The sequence below is a fragment of the Oryzias latipes genome, chromosome 2 (genome assembly GCF_053564925.1).
Source record: "Oryzias latipes strain Hd-rR chromosome 2, Olatipes_Hd-rR_3.1".
Classification (NCBI taxonomy): domain Eukaryota; kingdom Metazoa; phylum Chordata; class Actinopteri; order Beloniformes; family Adrianichthyidae; genus Oryzias; species Oryzias latipes.
This window is the reverse complement of record NC_136238.1, coordinates 28,870,001-28,891,562: the sequence shown is the minus strand read 5'-3', so window position 1 is coordinate 28,891,562 and position 21,562 is coordinate 28,870,001. Positions and strand designations below refer to the sequence as shown.

The 21,562-nt window shown below is 40.5% G+C and overlaps 2 protein-coding genes and 3 long non-coding RNA genes across 6 annotated transcripts in view; 2 read left to right on the top strand and 3 right to left on the bottom strand.

The window, feature by feature from the left end:
• Positions 1–21,562, bottom strand: part of LOC144986899 (uncharacterized) — a 181,993-nt gene that overhangs the window by 70,414 nt on the left and 90,017 nt on the right. The window lies entirely within an intron of this gene.
• The window catches only part of LOC111949070 (NACHT, LRR and PYD domains-containing protein 12-like), a 350,272-nt gene that overhangs the window by 277,973 nt on the left and 50,737 nt on the right, over positions 1–21,562 (top strand). The gene's annotated exons all lie outside the window — the stretch shown is intronic.
• Positions 388–4,942, bottom strand: LOC144988418 (uncharacterized). The gene is made up of 2 exons (XR_013652335.1): positions 4,075–4,942; positions 388–2,405 (listed from the first exon to the last, which is right to left on the bottom strand). It is a non-coding gene; the product is annotated as an uncharacterized LOC144988418 (long non-coding RNA).
• Positions 17,649–18,768, top strand: LOC144988210 (uncharacterized). The gene is made up of 2 exons (XR_013652051.1): positions 17,649–18,434; positions 18,518–18,768. It is a non-coding gene; the product is annotated as an uncharacterized LOC144988210 (long non-coding RNA).
• Positions 18,521–21,562, bottom strand: part of LOC144988079 (uncharacterized) — a 4,448-nt gene continuing 1,406 nt past the window's right edge. Inside the window, exons 2-6 of the long non-coding RNA XR_013651859.1 lie at positions 21,158–21,562; positions 20,472–20,629; positions 20,045–20,140; positions 18,765–18,825; positions 18,521–18,658 (exon numbers count right to left, since the gene is read on the bottom strand). The exon at positions 21,158–21,562 is cut by the window's right edge and continues 1,191 nt beyond it. This is a non-coding gene — a long non-coding RNA (uncharacterized LOC144988079). The remainder of the gene's footprint in view (positions 18,659–18,764; positions 18,826–20,044; positions 20,141–20,471; positions 20,630–21,157) is intronic.

Sequence of the window (21,562 nt, the reverse complement as noted above, 5' to 3'; positions counted from 1 at the left end):
GCGTGCAGTTGAATGCAAATAATCAAAGTAGTCGATGGACACAGTGACATGTGTGCTCTGTTTTCACAGTCCAAAATCTGTCGTAGCACAATTGTTTATAAAAAAGCGAGAGTTAGAGTTTAAGTTACCGGTGAGCAGCGGCAACAGTCATGCCAGCGTCCACTCAACCGGAAGTGTCCGGTTGAGTTACTCTGTTATTCTCCTAATAACAGGTACATCTAAAATAATTCATTTTGTGAAAAAAGTTTTACATATTTTGTCAGCAGTGAAACTCATCTAGTATTATTACAGATAGATTGAAATGTATTGATCCTTTACTTTTGTGCATTAGATATTTGTAGCTTAGAGAATATGAAAACCTAAAAGAGCTGTCCAATAAGGTCAGGATAAGACGAGACCAGACTTTATTGATCCCCAGAAGGAAATTCAGTTGTTACAGCAGCCAAACAAGAAATATAGCAGTTACAAAAACAAATAGTCAGTAAAAATTAAAACAGTAATAAAAAGTGGAAGTAAAAGTACACGTCATGATTAAATAAGTAAATACAGAAGCAGTTCACTGTGTCATTCTATAGAGTAACTGCTGTTGGGACAAAGGACATCCTGTAGTGAATCATATCAAAACAACCAAAGTTTTTTTTATTTTACTTTTCAGAAAAATTCATTTCTACACATTAAATACTCACTTGTGCCTCCCTCTAATGAATTACTGCATCAATATGGTATGGAGGCCATCAGCCTGTGGCTCTGTGTACATGAAAGGAAAGCTCAGGTTGCTATGGAGTTCATTAGAACATTAGGGTTTCACCCCAGAAGTTTTAAGCATTAAAAACTTATTTTAAAATATTTAATTTTTCTGAGTTACAGAACTTTTCCCCTGTAAAATAAAGTCTTCTGCTGTGGTACAGAGATTAAGAGGTTAACCTCTTATCAAAAAAGTATAGAATTTAGAGTTTACACTCAGTCCTTACATTGTCAAGAAAAAGTCTTACAAGTTCTCATGTGTCTTTTGAGATTAGATAAATCATTAAAACTTTTTTTACATTCTTTACAAGAAAAAAGCTTTTCTCCTGTGTGAGTTCTCATGTGTATCTTGAGATTACATACACGACTAAAACTTTTTTTACATTCTTTACATGAAAAAGGCTTTTCACCTGTGTGAGTTCTCATGTGTGTTTTGAGATAAGATGCATCACAAAAACTTTTTTTACATTCTTTACATGAAAAAGGCTTTTCACCTGTGTGAGTTCTCATGTGTGTTTTGAGATTACATATTTGACTAAAACCTTTTTTACATTCTTTACAAGAAAAAGGCTTATTTCCTGTGTGAGTTATCATGTGTATTTTAAGACTAGCCGCATGACGAAAACTTGCATCACATTCATTACAAGAAAAAGGCATTTCTCCTGTGTGAGTTCTCATGTGTGTTTTGAGATTAGATGCATCACAAAAACGTTTTTTACATTCTTTACAAGAAAAAGGCTTTTCTCCTGTGTGAGTTCTCATGTGTATTTTGAGATTAGATAAACGACTAAAGCTGTTATCACATTCTATACAAGAAAATCTCTTATCTTCTGCATGGATTCTTATGTGAATTCTGAACAGGGATATGTTACAAAAGCTTTTACCACATTCTTTACAGATATAACATCTTTCATCAGACCCAGTTTCCATGTAGTCAGACGGGTTAGTAATTATTCTTGAGTTTTGACCAGACCTGATAGAGGAAAGTCTCTCTTCTTTTGGAAAATGTTTGTATTTCTTACCAAGATTTGTCTTCTTGGGATTTTTTCTAACATCAGAGTCACACTGACCTTCTGACAAGTGAGAGCTGTCCACACTTTGGACACATCTGTCCCTCCTCTTCCTCTGATCTCTGTTCTGTGGGTCTGTCTCTTCATCTGTAGTTGATGTTGATTCTTCATGTTGGTTTTCTTCTTCATCCTGACTATCAGTTACATTAAAGCTCTGCTGATTTTTTAGATCTGCTTCACTGTTCTCATCTTCCTCATAAGTAGAAATCTCCATCAAGGTATCAGTCTCCTGCTTCAGATCAAGCTGATCTTCATCCTGACTGATGCAGAGTTTCCCTGGTTCCTCTTGAATCTGTGGAGGTTCTGGTTCCTTTTTAATCTGTGGAGGTTCTGGTTCCTCCTGTTCCTCTTGACTCTGTGGAGGTTCTGGTTCCTGCAGTTCTTCTTTAATCTGTGGAGATTCTGGTTCCTCCTGTTCCTCTTGACTCTGTGGAGGTTCTGGTATCTCCTGTTCCTCTTTAATTTGTGGAGGTTCTGGTTCCTCCTGTTCCTCTTGAATCTGTGGAGGTTCTGGTTCCACCTGTTCCACTCTGAAGTTACTCTGCTGGATGCAGAGATCTTCCTCTTCAGTCATCCAATGCTGGGGGAGGCCTGCAGGAACACAAACACAACAAGGAGCCTTTCATACGTTTCCAGGACTTTTAGGTTTTGTCAAGCATCAATAAACTCTTTGATCATTGGAGAAAATGTCTGAGGAGTCTGGAAGACTAGAACAGACTAATGGAAACAATACATATAGACGCCATTAAATCTTTCACTTTCGGCTTGTCCCATCAGGAGTCGCCACAGCGAATCAGCCACTTTACTGCGGAAGATTTGTATGGTAATCTTGGCAATGTTTTACGCCGGATGCCCTTCCTGACGTAACCCTCTTAAATTAACTGGTCTTGAGACTGGCACAGAAGTAGAGAAGGGAACAGGGAGCAGCCCGGATTCAAACTCTGGTTTCACGGACGGAAAGTGCCGCAAACCAGCATAACCTAAACCAGCTCCATATAGATGCCATTAAATAAATAACCAAAAGTAGAGATATTGACATTACAGACTAATTTAGGCTCCCTCATACATAGAGAACAACATGTGAACCATCCCAAATACCACTTTTTTTAAAGGTGACACAAAACTTTCACTGGAATATGGTTGGTGATGATGTTCACTAACATCACAGCAAGTTTGATGAAAAATCACTGGAGAATATTAGAGAAATTAAAGTTATAGACCAATTCGGGCCTCCTCATTCACAGACAGATTGTAAGATGTAAACCTTACAAAATGCTACTTTTTTAAAGGGCGAAGCAAAACTTTCACTGGATTATTGTCAGTAATGATGTTCATGATCATCACAGCAAGTTTAAAGAAATTTGATTGAAGAAAATTACAGATATTGACATTATAGTACACCTAAGAAGCCTGCCTTTATAGTTAAAGTAAAACATGTAAACCATCCATAATACAACTTTTTTCAAAGGTGACGCAAAACTTTCACTGGTTTATTGTTAGTAATGATGTTCATGATCATCTCAGAAAAACCATCCAAAATACCTTTGAAAAAAGTGGTATAAAAGTGGAAAAAAGTGGTATTCTGGATGGTTTACATGTTATACTATGACTATGTAAGAGGAGGCCTGAATCGGTCTGTTATGTCAATATCTGTAATTTTCTTCAGACAATTTTTATCAAACTTGCTGATATGATCATGAACATCATCACCAACCATAATCCAGTGAAAGTTTAGCGTCACCTTAAATGAAGCAACTTTAGAAAGAGTTAACATGACCAAATGTGATTTTATGTGGAGTTTCTTCATTTCTGTTTGATTCCATTCCATGTCATGCTTAACAACCCTCAAAACACTCTTGTCAGTGTTAAATCTCATGTTTAGAATCTGTCTGATTGATTATATTTCAGACAAAACATGTTATTTCTGGTAGTTTATTATGGAATGAACATACATACATGCAATATTAATGAATAAATCTGTACATCAAATGACAATATAGAGCTTGCAATAACTCATTAATTTCAGAGCACAGTCCATGTTATTTGATAATGGGTAACTGTGACATGGGTGATATTAGTGCTTTTTCGTCTTTTCAGCTCGCTGGCCGTGTGTACCGTAAACTATGATGTAAACGCGCATGCAGAAAGTCAGTGACGGCTGGCGTGACCGCACTTCCAAGGATGTCGGCTCACTTGACCGCAGTAAAGAAAAGCATGAAGCTCAAAGGGCTTCTCTGTTTCTTTGATGAAGGTCACATACCTATGTGGTGTAGCTGCAGCTGTGGTTTCCAGATGACATCCAGCAGTCTGCGCTGACGACAGAGCTCCTGCTCGTACTGGACGATGGTTCCTTCACAGAGTCTGCAGATTTCTTCAGCAGCAGCAGCTAGTCGCTCGCTGATCAACTCTCTCAGAGACTGAAGGGAAGACATGGTTCCTGCTCCGATCTTCAGCTCCAACTCCCACAAACACCGCCGTCCTCTTCACTGCAGCTCCGATCGATCATCTGCTAGTCTCACAATCACAGCAATCTTCGTTGTCTTTCCGTTCAACACTTCTTCACTCATTTACGACACTTTGGAAAATGCTGAGAGTTCCCACACGAACCACGTATCGTCCTTTCTGTCCAAAAACCTCACAAACGTCCCAACAAAACACCACCGACCTCTCAACACAAGCTACCGCTGCTAGCCTGCTAACAAGCTAACGCTGCTAGCGCCTCGTGCTGTTCTTCTTTTTTGTTTGGCTAACAGCGTCATCGTGCTTTAGCGCCACCAGCTGGTCTGGAGTGTTGTCTGTAGCTCAAAATATGATGTCGATGGTTGCAAAGAAAAAGCCATTTTAACTTGACTGGCAAATAAAGTTAAAATAAACAGTTTATTTTCAGGAAATAAAAACATAATAGAAATAGAAAAAAAAGAAACTTTTAGCTGCTGTGACATCATCACACTGTGTCTCATTCCAATGTTCAGATTCGACTACAAAACGCATCAGAGACTAACTAAACCTGATCACATTCGTTTATTGTATTTCTAAAATACAGTCATGAATAAAGACATATCTTAAGCAAACAAATAAACAAAACAAAACAAAACAAAAAAAGAACATTTCAAGCAAAAAGATCCTAAAAACAGTTTCTAAAGAGAATAATTACAACTATAAATAAACATTAAACTGTATATTTGATAACAAAGACAAGCAATAATTTTGAAATTCTTATTACAGTGTTAAAACAATAGATACATTTACTTAATTTAATGATAATTAGATTAACACATTTATGAAGTATATAACTGAGATGTAACATAATAAAAGAAAAGTAAAATAATTAAAGATCTTTGGAATACAAACATTTTTCACCGACAATCTGCAAAGATTTTAATGCTGTTTCTTGTTTCTGTGTCTTCATCAAAGATTTTTTCATAAAGAAATGTTAAAGTTTTAAATTAATTCAAAGATTTTTTCAGGTTAAGACAAAAAAACACTTAACATTTTTATTGACAGTACAGACCAAAAGTTTGGACACACCTTCTCATTCAAAGAGTTTTCTTTATTTTCATGACTATGAAAATTGTAGATTCACACTGAAGGCATCAAAACTATGAATGAACACATGTGGAATTCTATACATAACAAAAAAGTGTGAAACAACTGAGAATATGTCATATTGTAGGTTCTTCACAGTAGCCACCTTTTGCTTTGATTACTGCTTTGCACACTTTTGGCATTCTCTGGATGAGCTTCAAAAATATTGAGAAATGCAGAAATGTGTGCTGCAGATCCCATGTTAGCCACTAGAGGGCAGCACAGCAGCTTCAGTCTTTGTCATTGTTGCTGTGTGAGCCTGAAGGAGCTTCAAAGTGAGCTGCAGCTTGGTTCAGACAAACCTCCACATTCACACACAGATGTGATCCTGAAGAAGTCTGAACAGAACATTTCAGGAGAACTCTTCAGTCCAGAACATGAGCCTGCATTGTTCCTGAAACTGGGATCAGAGTTCTGCTCTCTGCTCCAACAGAACCACCTTCATGAGCTCCTGGTTTCTTCTGGATCCTCCAACATTCAGACGCTCTCTGACTGAGTTCATGTCTGCACAGAAGCACTTTCTACATTCTAGTTCCAAATGTTCTACAGAATCAATCAGAGGTTGAAAGTCTTCCTCAGTACTCGAGTACTTTAGTTCAGCAGCTCCTCTTTTCCTCTAAGGTGAAGCTTCATGTGGACGACTTCTTCTTCTCTCCTCTTTTCTGGAGCTTGGGCTCCATGCAGTCTGATCAGCTCTGATTTGGGCTTCAGTTGATGTTTGTGATCAGGAACTCTGGATTCTTCTTAGAAGGAGACGTTCTGCCTCTTTAGCAGAGAGCAGAACGTTGATCTGATCTGTTGGAAGCCACTCCATCCCGAAGCTGCACTGCTGAGTTCCTGTCCACCAGGGGGCAGTGTTACGGCTTTGCCTGCCTTATTATTCTGCTCATCCGTCAGCTTGGGACTTCCAACACACAAACATTTGACCTTTTCACTTCATAAAAAAGTTTGTTAAACACTTTGGTGACTTTCAGTTTTATAAAAAAACATTTTTTATCTTTTATTTCTGTAATTATTGGTCTAAACTTTTCTTCCTGAAGGCTGAACTGCAGCTTTCCTCAGGTCTTTCATTTTCTCCATTTTTCCCTCCTTTTCTTGGCTTCCAGCTCACCAGGCATGACCTAGACGGCGCCCTCATGTGGACGGATGAACACATGACAGAGGGGAAGGACAGAGCTGCACAGCAGGGACGAGCAGAGACCTTTGGGTCACGTGGAGGAACAATAAAAACAGTAGAAACTCCAATAAAACCAGTAGAACCAGACTGGAAAAGCTCAAAAAGTTCAAAAAACTTCTTGAAAAATGCTAAACTATATGAACTCTTAACACTAATAACAAATAAATGGTAATTAAAAACCTTTATGGATCAGAACCAACAGAAATAACAGGTTGATGCTGGTCAGACGCTCACACACAGGACCCTAGGGGGGTCTGAACACCTGCCCTTTCTGCCTCCTATTCAAAAGTGTCCTCTTTGTTTTTAATGAACATGAATACATTTCTGTTCAGCTGCGTCCACACTGACCGCCTCTCTTGGCCAACAGCAGGCAGGACGCTTCCTGAAACCCCGCTGCCCCCAAGGGGAACCAGCAGGTGAAGAGAATGAATGGAAGTTCAGGAGAACCATGGATCCATTCACTAGATTGATGTGGTTTCTACCAGCTGTCACTCAAACCGTCACGCTGCTGCCAGACCTTCACGCCGCCCACCGCTCAAATGGGACCATTGCAGGACCTCAGATGGCGTCTGTACCATTGACTTAACATTGAAAGTGGCCACGCCCACCGCCTGAATCCCGTTGGGTGTGAAGCAGCTTTAAAGATGAATCCAAAAGTGTCTCCAAACCCGCAGTTTGGTATCAAACCATTTTCTTCTGAGCTGCAGCTCGTGTCTTTGCAGCTCCGCTCGGACTCAGAGCCTCCAGACGTTCAGGTTTCAGAAAAACGCTCTAAATGAGTCCAGGGGGGTATTCCAGAAAGCAGATTCTGCTAGCTCCCACGGTAAGTTTGAGGCTAAGGAATTTGATAACCTCAGCTTTCGGTTCCAGATATGGAGGTAAGTTTCAGGGTATGTCAAGTTGCCATAGCAACTCATGCTCTCAACATAACCTGGTCTGGAGCAGGTTTAGTTGAAGCTTAGTTTGTTTTCAGAGAGGTGAAGCAGCATGGCGTGTCCATTTGAAGATGATTTAGTGGATGAAGAAGCTCAGATAATACTTTTTCCACCGTGAGAGGGCGATAAGACCACATATGGATGTTGGAAAGAGAAACTTTTTCACTTTGATCTAACTTAATTATTTGCTTCTGTTAAGATAAATCAATTTTTTCTTAAGTCAGCTTAAAAATAACACATTGCTATCAGACAGTTATTTTACTTTCATTCAAATTTATTCAATTAAGTAGGTGTAACTTTGGTGCTGCTGTTAGATCGGCACCGCAAGGGATTGTGGGATACCATTTCCTTTGCCTGTCTGGACGGATTTTGGTTTAAGTGTGGGTTTTTGACCAAATTTTTTTAGTTGTTTAGCTGTTTTACTGTGTTTTGCCATGTTTTGCTGAGTTATCTTGTCTTACTATGCTTACGTCTCTGCACCATGAGTAAGAGTGAAGGAGAGGATGATGAGTTTATATAGCACCCCCCACCGATTATTAGGGTCATGACAAAGATGGAGAATTCTTTAATGAATTTGAGCGCAACATGCATTTCTTTCCCCGTCCTTTTTATTGTTATAAAAATGAGCATATCTGTCGGCTCATACTTAGACATATGAGAGATCAAGAAATATAATTAATTAAAAAGGAAAAAATATTAACTGAATTGGAGTAATATGACATTTAGTTGGATAAATACATAAATTTGAATTGTATAAACAATTATTGAGTTTAGACTTAAGAAATTAGGTTGATTAAATTTAACTCAATTATTTGTTACCAATAGAAGTATTTCATTTAAGGTGGCAAAATTGGATAAGTTATATATATAGGAGTCACAGGGAAAATGGAAATAAGATCAAAAACTTGTGCGTTTACTTTGTCTGTTCTTCTACTACAAGCAGAAACTCTTTCTTTTGATGATGCAGCCGTGTTACTTTTTTGATGGACGTATAATCTTCATACGGCGTCATTAAAACCTCAGACTCCGTCTCACTAAAGTATAGCGCTCTCTTTGGTTTTCCCCGCGTTTCCATGGTGACTCCGGAAATCGTCGATCTATTGAGAATGTCTTTATGTACTTTCCGTGCACGAGCATTAACCCAGGGTTACCAAGTAGAGCGTAATTACGCTAACTCATATCCGGTCTTTTGGAACCGACATACCCAGAGTAAGCGAGTTCAGGCGGATTTCAGCCAGAGTTCAGGGTGAAAGTCAGGCTAGTTTAAACATGCTTCCTGGAATACCCCCCAGGAGTCACTTTGGACTTTAGCCAGACGTCTGAATACAACACAGAGCAGATCCTGCAGGGACAGGAAGCTGCTACTAAGTACAAAATCAAACAGCAGGGGATTTTCAAAATAAAGGAACAGTATTTCCTCATTCCGGGTCTGACACTAAATGTTTCTGTTGAACAGAATGTTTTCTGATTGGTTTAGCCTTCTTTCAACTCTGGATCCTTCAGGTTCTCCATCTTTCTGGATCCAAATCCTTATGAGGATCCAAATCCTTATAGCTCATGGTTCCTCTGTCAGTCTCTTCTCCTCAGAGGCCTGTCAGCACATTCAGATCAGCTCAGATCCATCCAGACCTCTGCAGGAGCAGACACCTAGAAAACATCCTCCATCACCTGGAACACCACCAGCAGCCGTGGAGCCGCTCCACTCAGTCGCCGTGGCGGCAGAGGCCAGAGGCCAGAGGCCAGTCTAAGTGTGAGGTCAAAGGTCAGACCTGATGTGAGCAGCGCCGCCACACTGTCACTTCCATGTTGACATGTGTGTTGTTGTCATGTGTTGTTGTGGTCCAGCTGAACAAGCTCTTGGTGGTGTTGTTGGTGGAAATGACAGTTTGAAGTCCAACACGTCTGGACTAAACCAAACTTCTTCAGAGCAGATTTGACCTTCAGCTGTTTCACATTACAACTTCAATCTGCTTCCAATCTGCAACCAGTAGAGGGCGCTAAGCGGTTATGCTTCACTGTTTGCCCAGAAGAAGAAGCCACACCAAGCCTTCATGAAGTTCAGACTCCATGCACGGTGGAGCAGTGGTTGGGCTCTCAGTGAGAAGGTTCAAATCCCAGCTGTGACCTTTCTGTGTGGAGTTTGTCTGTTCATTCCACCCGTGTTTCCTCCCACACTCCAAAAACATGCTTCAGACATTGATGGTTCCTCTGAATGCCCCTAGGTGTGTGTGTGTGTGTGTGTGTGCGTGTGCGTGTGTGTGTGTGTGTGGTTAGGGTTAGGGTTGGTCTTCAACTGTTTGACTTTTCCATTCTGAAATAGTCTTCTTTAGGTCTAGTTAGAGAAATATGGGAGTTATTTTCATCATATTTGCTGCTTCATTTGATTGACAGCACCTGCTGAACACAATTGAAGTTTTTCAATGAGTTGAGAAAAATGATTGAAGTTTGAACAAAAGTAAATAAAGTTTCTGTGACTTTCAAATCTCTATCAGAATCAAACACCAAAACTTTGGTTCAACAAGATCTTTTCATTTCATCCAACAAAAGGTCACATTAACACAACTAATCCAGTTTGTTGACTTGACTTCAACTTTGAAGGCAGAGGGAGGCTGTCTCCCTATAGACACCTATATACTTCTATAGAAATAGAGATACTGATGCATTATGGGAAGAAATCCATTTGTAGTTGGATTTGGATCTTTTACTGCACCACAGTTGACACAAATGTCAATAAAAATACCTTAAAATGAGGCTTTGAACTTGCTGTTGACAGAATAGTCCATTACTGCAGGAGGACGGGGAGGGGGGGGTGAAACCTTTTTAACTGGACAGTTTGATGTCATTTCAGTGTTTTTTTATTTTTATTTCCAGAGTTAAATAAAAATTAAATTATTAAATCATTAAATTATTTCAGAATTATTTTATGTATGTAGCCGTGTCTCCTGATGACACTGGACCCCTGGATTGCCTTTTAAATTGTATTTTAGACATTAAAATGTGGATGGGAGAGAGCTTTTTGCAGCTCAATCAGGACATGACTGAAGTCTTGGTTATCGGTTCTGAAGCTGAGAGAGATAGGGTCCAATCTTATCTGTCAACCCACTCTATGACTACACGTGACACAGTAAAGCACCTCTGTGTGATTTTTGATGCAGATCTTAGCTTTGACCAACATGTAAATCAACTAACTAAATTTGCATTTTACCATCTAAGGAATATCGCCCGAGTGAGACCCTTTCTCTCTAGAGCCAGTGCTGAAATCTTAATTCATGCTTTTATTACATCAAGAATAGATTATTGTAATGCCCTCCTCTCTGGTGTAAAGAAAACCACTATCAACCGCATGCAGCTAGTCCAGAACTCTGCTGCACGCCTTTTAACAAGAACCAGGAAGAGGGAGCACATTACACCAATCTTAAAATCTCTGCACTGGCTCCCCGTCAGCTTCAGGATTGATTTTAAGATTCTTTTAATAGATTTTAAGACTGTCCATGGTCTTAGTCCTTCTTTTATATCCGACTTGCTTTTAACGCTAATGCCTACCTCAAAACATGAGAGACAATGAACCACATGTCATGCCGGCTCAGACGTCGCCCGGCCAAACAAGGTCTGCGTCAGGTGCTGAGGGACCAGAGCACCCTGATGGAAAGTGGGCTGCTGGAACAAGACGGAAATGGACTAGATGTGAGAACAAGGTTCTGTTAGAATGCTACTACTCAAGTAATCCCACCCAGAGGGGATACATGCAGAGAATGTGGAATGAATGGATGCTTCGAAACCCAAAATCAAGGCTAACTGCCAAACAACTGGTACCCCAGTGCTCTAACATCCACAAACGGCAACTCCTATCACAACTTGAGATTGAAGCGATACAATACAATGCCATGGGAGACCCAGAACAACAGGTCAGAGAGGAGGTTATACTGGGTACACAGATTGGAGATTGGGTACACAGCCCCAACAACCACAATTCCGCTGAGCGAGGCAGCAACTGACCTGAAAGACAAGATCATGTCTACAATGAACACTAGGCAACCCCGACACCAGCTACAAGGGTTAAGTGATGTACCGCTTGAAAGTCTACTGGAAACTGTGAATGAAGCATTGAGGGAAATTCCTACCACAACCATCACAGAAACCAATGAACTGGTTTACACTTCAGCAGTGATCCTTGAGATGCTTGGCTATAAGAGCAACCACGGAAGAAAACAGTACCCACCATGGAAGCAACGGTTAGAGGCTAAAATTAAGGCAACTCGGAAGGATGTGAGTAGGCTGACAGAGGTTCAAAGAGGTACAATGAGAAAGCAAGTACCTAAGAGATACAGCCAGATGCCCATACCTGAAGCACTGGAAACTGCCAAACAAAGGCTCCTAGCCTTGAGCGGCCGCCTAAAGAGGTACACAAGAGACAATGAAGCCAGACGAATAAACAGGCTCTTCGCAACTCAACCTGCAAAAGTGTACGCTCAGTGGCAGGGTCAAAACAGCCGAGCAGACCCACCAAGGCTGGAAACTGAACAGTACTGGAAAAGTATATGGGAGAAAGAGACAGCACATAACAGCAATGCCCAGTGGCTGGTCTCTCTGAGAAAAGAACATAGCAACCTCCCTGAACAGAATCCAGTAACCATCACAGTGGCAGACATCCAAGAAAGAGTCTCAGGTATGAAGAACTGGACAGCACCGGGCCCTGACATGATACATGCCTACTGGCTAAAGAAGCTTACCGCACTCCACGAGCGTCTGGCAGCACAAATGAACCAGCTGCTAAGAGATGGGACTCACCCTGAATGGCTAACGGAAGGGCGAACGATCCTGATCCAGAAGGATCCCTCAAAGGGTGCAATCCCATCCAACTACCGGCCTGTCTCTCCACAACATGGAAGCTCATGTCTGGCATCATTGCAACCAAGATAAATAGGCTCATAGATCAATTCATGAGCAACACACAGAAGGGCATTGGTAGAGACTCCATAGGAGCCAAACACCAACTCCTGGACGACAGAACAGTCGCTCAAGACTGCAAGTCACGACACACCAACCTGTGCACAGCCTGGATTGATTACAAGAAGGCCTATGACTCAATGCCACACACATGGATCACTGAATGCTTGGAGCTGTACAACATCAACAGGACTCTAAGAGCCTTCATAGGAAACTCAATGAAGCTGTGGAAAACCACCCTTAAAGCCAATGGGAAGCCACTTGCACAAGTGTCCATCAAATGTGGGATATACCAAGGTGATGCTCTTTCCCCACTGCTGTTCTGCATAGGTCTGAACCCCCTCAGCCAAATAATCAACAAGATTGGCTATGGATACCGACTCAGAAATGGGGCCGACATCAGTCACCTCCTCTACATGGATGACATCAAGCTATATGCAAAGAGCGAGCGTGACATTGACTCCCTGATCCACACCACCAGGATCTACAGTACTGACATTGGGATGTCATTCGGGCTCGAGAAATGCAGCCGGATGGTGACAAAGAGAGGCAAGGTAGTCCACACAGGAGGGGTCTCTCTCCCAGAAGGAACCATTGCAGGCATCGAGGACAGTTACAAGTACCTTGGAATTCCGCAGGCAAATGGCAACCTCGAGAAGGCAACAAGGAAAGCTGCAACAGCTAAATACCTCCAACGAATGAGGCAAGTCCTGAGAAGCCAGCTCAATGGCAAAAATAAGACCCGGGCAATAAACAGCTACGCACTGCCAGTTATCAGATACCCTGCAGGAATAATAAGATGGCCAAAGGAAGAGATACAGACCACGGATGTTAAAACACGAAAGCTCCTCACCATGCATGGAGGGTTCCACCCCAAATCCAGCACCCTGAGACTGTATGCTAGCCGCAAGGAAGGAGGCCGAGGACTAGTGAGCGTAGAAGCCACTATCCAGGATGAAACATTCAAGATGCATGAATACATGAAGCTCAAGGCCCCAACTGACAGTGTGCTCAGTGAATGTCTCAGGCAATGGAGAGCAGATGATACAGTGCTGGGGTACAGATCCTCATGGGAGGACAAACCCCTGCATGGGATGTACCATCGGACCATAACTGAAGTGGCTGATATCAAGAAGTCCTACCAATGGCTAGAAAGGGCTGGCCTACAGGACAGCACTGAAGCGCTCATCCTGGCAGCTCAGGAACAAGCCCTGAGCACCAGAGTGATTGAGGCTCAGATCTACCACACCAGACAAGACCCAAGGTGTAGGCTGTGCAAAGAGGCGCCTGAAACAATCCAGCACATAACTGCAGGATGTAAGATGCTGGCAGGTAAAGCATACATGGAGCGCCACAATCAAGTGGCTGGAATAATATACAGGACTACGTGTGAAGAATATGGACTGGAAACCCCAAGGTCAAAATGGGAAACACCTCCGAAGGTGGTGGAGAATGAAAGGGCAAAGATCCTTTGGGACTTCCAGATCCAGATTGATAGGATGGTAATGGCGAACCAACCAGACATTGTAGTGGTGGATAAAGAACAGAGGAAAGCTGTTGTGGTGGATGTGGCAGTGCCAAGCGATGGGAACATCAGGAAGAAGGAACACGAGAAACTGGAGAAATACCAGGGACTCAGAAGAACTGGAGAAAGCCTGGAAAGTGAAGGTGACAGTGGTGCCTGTGGTAATTGGAGCACTCGGGGCAGTAACCCACAAGCTGGAGGAGTGGCTACAACAGATACCTGGAAAGATCTCAGTCCAGAAAAGCACAGTGCTAGGAACAGCTAAGATACTGCGCAGGACCCTCAAGCTCCCAGGCCTCTGGTAGAGGACCCGAGCTTGGAGGAGAAACCACCCGCGGAGGGTGAGAGGGGCGTTTTTTTTTTTATATTTTTAACTTTTATATTTTATGATATTTTATCACATATATCATTATTCTTTAATCTTTTTATGTTTTATGATGTTTTATCACATCATTTTATCATTTTATTTGCTTAATCCAGAATTTTTATTCTTGTATTTTATAACATTTTATTATATACATATCTGTTTAATCTAGAATTTTACTTGTATACTTTTTATAATTTTTAACACATATTTATTTTATTAGACTGTTTACGAGTGTTTTGTCACCCTTGGCTGGGGTGTTTGGGTTTTATACTGACACCCCTGCCAATAGGAGGACAGGGCAGACGGCGCCTTCTGGGGGGTATTCCAGGAAGCATGTTTAAACTAGCCTGACTTTAAGCCTGAACTCTGGCTGAAATCCGCCTGAACTTGCTTACTCTGGGTATGTCGGTTTCAAAAGACCGGATAAGAGTTGGCGTAATTACGCTCGACTTGGTAACCCTGGGTTAATGCACGGTACATAAAGACATTCTCAATAGATCGCCGATTTCTGGAGTCACCATGGAAACGTGTGGAGAAAAAAAAAAGCGCGACACTTGACGGAAGTGAGACGGAGTCTGAGATTTTAATGACGGCGGATAAAGATTATAAGTCCATCAAAAAAGTAACACGGCTGAAAAATAATTTAAATAATTTAGTTAAATTTATTCAAACTCAATAATTGTTTATACAACTCAAGTTTACGTATTTCTCTAACTAAATGTCACATTACTCCATTAATCTTTCTTCCATCTTAATTACTTATATTTCTTGAACTTTCATATGTCTAAGTTTGAGCCGGCAGATATGCTCATTTTTATAACAATAAAAGAACGGGGAAAAAATGCACAGAGTGCAAAAACTCATTAGAGAACTTCCCATCACTGTCATAACATGTTTAGGGGGTAGGGGTGCTATATAAACTCATCATCCTCTACTTTACTCTCACTCATGGTACAGAGACGTAAGCATGGTAGGACAAAATAGCTCGGCAAAATACGGTGAAACACAGTAAAACAGCTAAACAAATAAACACATTTTGTCAAAAACCCACACTTAAACCCAAATCCGTACAGACAGGCAAAGGGAATGATATCCCAGAATCCCTTGCGGTGCCTATCTAACAGCAGCATCAAAGTTACACCTACTTAATTGAATTATTTGAACGAAAGGAAAATAATTGTCTGAAAACTACGTGTTATTTTAAGGTGACCTGACAAAAAAATGATTTATCTTAACTGAAGCAAATAATTAAGTTAGATCAAAGTAAAAAAGTTTCTTTCCGACATCCATATGTGGTCTTATCACTCTCTCATGGTGGAAAAAGTATTATCTGAGCTTCTTCATCCACTAAATCATCTTCAAATGGACACGCCATGCTGCTTCACCTCTCTGAAAACAAACTAACCTTCAACTAAACCTGCTCCGGACCAGGTTATATTCAGAGCATGAGTTGCTATGGTAACTTGACCTACTCTGAAACATACCTTCATTTCTGGAACCGAAAGCTGAGGTTATCAACTTCCTTAACCTCAAACTTATCGTGGGAGCTAGCATAACCTGCTTTCTGGAATACCCCCCTGGTTTCTCTGGTTTATCTTTATTTATTTATTTATTTTCCACTGGTGTTTGTCTTTGTGTATTTTATTGTGTGGGGCTAATTTAATATATCTTATTGTATTTTATTGCACTTGATTTTGTTTTTATGTACAGCAACTTGAGCTGTCTTTGCTGTCATGAAAGGTGCTATATAAATAAAATTAATTTGAATTTGAATTTGAATGTATTCAGCTCGAAGCCTCCAAAGTGCTGGAGGCCCCATGCCCCCCCCCCTCCAAAGTGCTGGGTGGCCATGCCCCCCCCCCTCCCCGCTGTGGACAATCATAAACAGCAGAGAGGAGAGGCAGAGCCTAAGTGCTGAATTTGCTGAAATCATTGAATCGATCTAATTCCTGTTTCAGCAAAGTCCTAAAGTCCATTTTTAGCAATTATTCATGACAAGAAATGACACCACGTGGTAGTGCCTGTCCCCGGGGAGTCTGATTCCTGGATGGGCCCGCCCTCTGACCCCAGGCTTGTCCTGCCCCCTCCTAGTCATCCACCTCCTGTTGGAACAGTAACATCTGTCCACCACTAGAGGGCCTCAGCTCTGATCTGTTCGCTCAGCTGATGATAAAAAAAGGCATTATTCTGGATCCAGAACAGATGAAGCTGAAATCCATGAAACTCAAAGACAAAATAGATTTAAATCTGGTTTCAGATCTAGTTTTTCTTCTATTATGATGGAAGAATCAGAGACAAATATGAAATGTTCAGTGGTCTTTTCTCTAGGAGTAAAATGAAATGGTTCAGTCCAACATTTGAGATTGTTGCTGTCAGACCTGCAGACCATGAAAACGGTCAGAAACAGCAGGAATAGCGGTTGTTTTCATGTCTGATGAGGGTTTTTACATCAACTGAATGGGATTTTTGTCATCCAGAACATTTGACATCATTGATCAAGAAGAACCAATCAGAGCTTTTCTGCGTCTCCACGCTTGTAATGAGCTGTTTCCACCAGCAGGGGGCGACAATGTTCAGCTCCTGCTCCAACTTTAGGCAGTGGTAGGAAAAGTGACGTCACATCCTCCATGTTTCTGGAAGAATTGGTGAAGATATGAGCCCTTTATGTCTCTGACTTTGATCATTTGATTCTGTTCTAATGTTTCTATTTTTAATGGACAAAAATGAGTTTATGAATCAAAAAATGAATAAAATGATGATTTTAAGTGATTCTATGGTTTTAATACTCAGAATAATGTTTAGAAATGATCAAAAAAGGACATTGAAGGAGTTTGAGAGAACAGATTTCTGCTTTATTTCAATAAGAAAAGAACAAATTCAAAGTTAGTTGTTAGTTTTTACCTCTGATAATCCTAAAGTGTCTGCTTTTATTGTGAAAAACCGTTTCCAAAGTGGATCCACACTGTAAACCCGAATAAGTTCAGTGAACTCAAAATTTTTGAGGAAACAGATTACATAATAATTTTTAAGTTGACTTACTTAAAAAGTATAAGTTATTTGAACTTAAAATCTTTGAGTTGAATAAAATAAAACAATTTAACTAGAACTAAACTATAACTTTTTATTTAACTAACTTAAAGATTCTTACTTTACTGAACTAGAATATTTTGTTTTTATTGAACCTTAATACATTAGTTAATTAACTAAAAAACTTTAATATATCTCAACTCAAAATTAATCATTTAAAGTCTAAACTAGTCTTATTTGTCCTTCTTAGTCAGGACCATTCTTACAAAAGAAAAACTGAGGCAGAATTGTAATTGCAAGTTTATTTTTGAACCACCTTACACAAGTACATTTGAACAACTTGTGGTACTAGAAAATGTAAAACACTGCACAATTTGTGATAAGAAAAAGTGCACAAGCCATAAAAAAAAAATCAGTCTTCAAGAAAATCAAAAAATGAGCACTAATCTTTTTTACACCATTTCCTTATACAACTTTATAAAAAAGAGCATTCTTACATTTCAAGAAAAGCAAAAATTGTTAATCAGCCTTTTTTTTTTATACTTTTCCCACATAAAACTGTATTTTCTTAGGCTGCCCTTTCCCTACAAACATTAGCGCTCAAAAAATACCCATTTGGGAATGTCGCCTACCACAAGCTCATCTTCCACCACAACTGCTGTACTGAGTGGACAGAAATGCACTGAACTTGTATTGTTGTTGCTGACGGTCAGAATGCCAACAGAGGTGCTGCTGATGTCTGCCTCTGGTGACTCTAATCTGCAAAGGAAAAAATAAAGTGTAGTATTAAAGAAAGAATTGATCGCTTGAGGGAAGGAAACTTTATGCAAAAACTACAACCTGAAATTTACATTTTAAGAGAAGTTCAGAAATTACACATCAGGAAAATTATTAAAGTTGATTTAAATGTGATATGGTGCCGCTGTCAGACTCCTCCCCCTCTCCCCTCCACTTGGCTGCTTCTCCATCCCAGCTGCTGCCACTTACTTCATCACCTCTTCTGCCTTCATAAGGAGCCTCTGGATCACCAGTCTTCGCCAGTCCGTTGCCCCTGATGGTGCATAGTTGGTCCTCTCGTCTCGTTCATGGTGTTCTGTCTCGTTAAGCCCTTGGCTAATTTCTGTCTCTGCTCATCTCCAGGAATCCATTGTCACAAGTGGTCGCCTGCATCAACTTCTGTCTGGAACCTTCCCTCCGTTCGCTCCCGCTGGTCCCACCTCGAGCCTCTGCCGTCTTCTGCCATCTCTCGGACCCCCTCCGACGTCAACTCCTTCCGACTGTCTGCAGAAAGATCCAACAGTGACGCCACTCGAGTTTGATCTTCACTCTCTGGGAACCCTAGATCCTGCCCACGGCTTTCTGTCTGTTCACTATTAAAACCTCTTACCTGCCACGCTCGTCCTCCTCTGTGTTTCTTCCGGGTTCCAGCGTCTGGGTCGACAAGTGTTCTGTAGCCATGACAAAATGAATGATTTAAAGCATTGTAGTCAGAGCAATAAATAATTTACACATATTTATCAAACTCATTACAGAAATGATGAAATGCATTGATTAAAAAGACAGAAAATAAAACAAAAACGTCACTTAAATCACATTTGCTTAATTCAATACAGTGATCTTTAACTGAAGTCATGTAGAGCTTGATTTATTGCTTGAAAAGGATCTGGAAGAACAGAGCTTATATAATACGAAATCAAATGAAATCAAAATAAGACTACTTGTAAGAGTCCTCATGATTCCATAAGGCACTGTACACAAAAAAATAAACAAAAGCTTTTGTAACGTGACAATCTGAAAACAGGATCACATTTATTCACCCAAACCCCACCCCTCCCTCCACCTAACCAGTTTCACCAACATAACTCTCAGCTTGTGCCTGATGTTCAGCACCTTCCAGGACACGTCCAGGAATTCCATCCGACCCAGCTGCTTACCTAATATTCACCCTCTGGAACTCTTTCCTGATGTCATGCTCTCAGTTAGCACACGTTACTCTCCACCAGGTTGTGTCTTTGTTATGGGGCAGTTTTTCAACTACAGCACAGAACATCTCCATAAAAATGACACAACCTGCTGGAAAGAATGTCACCTTCTTGCCAATGCAACTTAAGAGCAAAGATTCAGTTCAGTTTTATTTATATAGTCCTATGTCACAACAGAAGTCGTCTCCATGGGCTTCATACCGGCAATTGTACAAGAACATGAAATCATAATACATTAGGTATTGGCTAAACTAAACAGACTAAACTAAACTGGGCATCCCTGCCATTAGACCCTCTTACACAGTTAGGAAAAACTCCTTTATAAAAAATAAAACAAAGACTCCTCCCCAGGACGGACAGGCGATGTACCAGAACTCTTTGAGAAAAAATTACATTTTCTAGTTCAACAACTGCATTTTTAAAGTCCAGCAGATTGGCTTCATCCAGATGAAATAGGGGACGGCTGTGGGCCCGAGACGAGTCAGAGTCGAGGTCCACGGTCAGGTACAGGAGCACAGATGAGCTGGAGTGCAATATTTTAGGAGACCATGTGCTTTGCCACATAACATTGCTTTGGCACGACTTTCTGGTTAAGTTGTATTACCCACACAGCTGGAGTATTAACCAGCACACTGTCACTGGTACTATTTAGTGAATAAACCATTATCCATCATAAAGAACTTACATTCCAAACTTTGAAGAACTGTGGGTCCTCCTCACGTTTGTATATTGGAAGCCAGTACAGGACAGGAGTACGTTTGACATTAGCAGTCTGCTCTTGCTGCACAGAGACAAAGGCAAATTAATATGGCAAACATATTTCAAATGACTGCACCCTTTGGTCTGGCTCAGTTCAGTTCATCTAGTCTTTTTAATAATCTTAAAATTGTACAGTTATTTCAAAAAATACACCAAACATAAGATGACATTAAATTCATATTTACAAATGCATTGGCATCAACGTTGATGTTTTTTTCTCCAGTGAAGTAAACATTTACAGTCATTCACTGAATTAGAAACGCTCAGTGATTAATATGAACTGATCCAAGTCAGCCCCTTCTTTTAGCTATACTAATGCATAATGTTGATTATGCCATGCAGTTACACCTCACCTGTTTATCATAGAGGTGCAGAAAGTCACATAGAGCCTTCCGGTTCGTGCTGCCTTCTGTCTCAAAAAGATCAGCATCCGTGGCGTCTGTCTGTCCAGGTCAAAATAAAACGGTTTTCGCAGGTTGACATTTGTGATGCGATGAAACTCAGCTCACATCTACAAAAAAAAAATTAAAATGTTAAACACAATTTAAAGCTTTTTCAAGCTACTGGTAGCTTGGAAAAACCGCTGCATTTTACAATAGCCTCAATACTCTGTCCACTATATGTAATCTAGGATGCATATTAATATTTTTTTTTATATTTGTGCATTAGCTAGAATGACATATTTCAGAGGATATTTAAGGAAGAGACAAAACAGTTATATTAAAATATTTGACATTATGAAACACAAATCACAACCAAACCAGTGGCCAAAATACCGCTTTTTGAGTCTTAAGCAAACTATATGATACATTTGATACATATCATACATTGATACATATGATACAGTACTCTAACTCGAGCCCAATTCAGGACAAAGTTAACTGCTACATAACACTAAGGTAGCTTTGACATTTTTCCTTATTTATAATTAATTTAATTTGTCAATAAGGTCAAATGTTCTCCATAGCCGGAGGATTCATTGGACTGGGAGCTGCTCGTGTCTTATATTGCAGCCATGTTAATTACAATCAAAACTTACCTCCGCTCTTATTTTTCAAACGCACCGCCGGTTCACTAAAAGAACATACGAGAACATGTTAGCGTAAGGCAGCTAGCTTAGCCCACATTTGCATTTATTAGGTTACTACGTGAAATACAAGTTACACAAAAACATAACGATTACCAAATTGCAGAGCCTATGGTAAAAAGTAGTAGAAAAAAAAGGCAATTCCCACTGAGTCGTATATGTGGCTGTGGCAGCCGCTCTGCCAGAGCTAGCGGTTAGCTAGTAGTAACGGTTAGCTAGCTAGTAGTAACGGTTAGATAATTTAAATTGTGCGCCAACCAACTCGATAAACGTAAAACTTGAAACTTTGCCCCAACAACTTCTTTTAACCACAAGCAATAATTCTCTGATGACATGATACTACAAAACATGCATAAT